The sequence below is a fragment of the Topomyia yanbarensis genome, chromosome 1 (genome assembly GCF_030247195.1).
Source record: "Topomyia yanbarensis strain Yona2022 chromosome 1, ASM3024719v1, whole genome shotgun sequence".
NCBI lineage: Eukaryota > Metazoa > Arthropoda > Insecta > Diptera > Culicidae > Topomyia > Topomyia yanbarensis.
The window spans coordinates 135,091,006-135,092,629 of record NC_080670.1 but is presented as its reverse complement, the minus strand read 5'-3'; the positions used below and the strand labels follow the sequence as shown (position 1 = coordinate 135,092,629).

General features: G+C 38.5%; 1 long non-coding RNA gene across 1 annotated transcript; it reads right to left on the bottom strand.

Annotated features, from left to right (window-relative positions):
- Positions 1-361: 361 nt before the first annotated feature.
- Positions 362-1,309, bottom strand: LOC131676362 (uncharacterized). Its single transcript, XR_009303157.1, has 3 exons — positions 1,274-1,309; positions 1,139-1,219; positions 362-1,077 (listed from the first exon to the last, which is right to left on the bottom strand). It is a non-coding gene; the product is annotated as an uncharacterized LOC131676362 (long non-coding RNA).
- Between the last annotated feature and the right edge of the window lie 315 nt (positions 1,310-1,624).

The following is a 1,624-nucleotide window of genomic DNA, read 5'->3' as shown; positions in this document are numbered from 1 at the left end:
CGTAGGCGTTAAGCATAAACTTATAAACGTTATATTTTGGTCATATGAGGCTCAAAGCGAGCAAAATCATCTAGTTTACAACACTCTATGTGTTCCATGTGCTAAAATGATTGCCAACAAATATTTCAACATGTTAATCAAGGCAAAACTGCAACAGTTGAATATGAAGATCCAGACCGTTGAACAACAAAAACGAAGAGATAAGAAGTACAAGAAGTTTGCGACGAAGCGCTGAAAATTAAACATTAAGACATAAGTCTAACTTGCCAGTAGCTTTCAAATATTAGTCGATACACACAAAAGATAAAACAATGTAATTTTATTTATGGATTTATTTATTTATAAAAAACCAGTGGCTCATGATCTTTTTTTCATTTTATGAACTGTAAATTACGATCTTCAACACTGGATCGAAAAAGAACTACCGCCTTAAACATTCTCGTCGAAATCCAATACATTCACCTTGAACAGCTTAGATTCTACAATGCCACCTACGCTATAATTTGCTTCACCGTGTGCTTGGAGCCTTTTCATCGTACCACCCCTATGGTACATCTGCGTTGACTGATTTATGCTAAAGTAAGGTGACGTGCGGCTTCGTCACTACGCAATTCCATTTTCACTGAAAAGATAATCTGATGACGTCATATGGTCACCCTTATTCTTGTTTATGACGAATGAGAGTTTCGAACGAAAGTGGTTCGCATTCTCATTTACGACGACATTAAATTCGCTTTCCAACGAATCTCACATGCATTGTAAACAATAATAAACCTTCCGGAAAAATGGAATATGACGAAGCCGTATTGCACCACACAAGATGAATGCATTCGTTTAAATCAGTTAACGCATGCGTACCCACTCCGTATACTTATTAGAACTCACTTCCTATATGCAGCAAATCACACCGCAATGGCACTGCAGTGCTGCACATGCACTACGTACACCTCCACAATCGTGTGTATTGGGCCTCTCAATGGCCTCCATTGGACAAGCATCGCAGCATGGATGTGACGTTATGTGCAGCTTGCACATACCAGTGTATCAATGAGCACTGTTCACTTGTGTTGAATTTATCTGAAATGAAAATTGGAGCATAGTTGAATCGTAACTCGAGACAGAAATATTCATATCTTACCTTCGTTATTTTACTGCGGAGTTTCAAGTAAATCGTCAAGGGCCGATATTTTAAAGCATCCACCATGGCGGTATTGTCCTTCTGCAAAAAAAACAATAATTTGATGGCAAAAGAACTTAATTATCAAAACATTACCACTTGGAGGCGAAAAACGACTCGATTGATTTGATTTTTGACAGTTCATTTTGCATTACACGTTAAACGCAGGAGAGCTACAAATGATTGTTTATTATGATTAAAATACTTTTTCGGCACGAGATGGCGCAAGTTTTATGTCTTTTACGATTCGTATGGGATTTGCGAGAGTGGACTATATTGTTATTTATAATATTTGATAAAAGGCAATCGTGGTGAAATCAATCGATCCAGAGGTGGGAGAGGTGGATTCGATGGATAATCCGGGTATCTAAAGCCATTTGACACGGCCAATATGGGTATTTTACCGCGTTTTAGACTGCTACGGCAGGTCTGGCAAGCGGACAACCC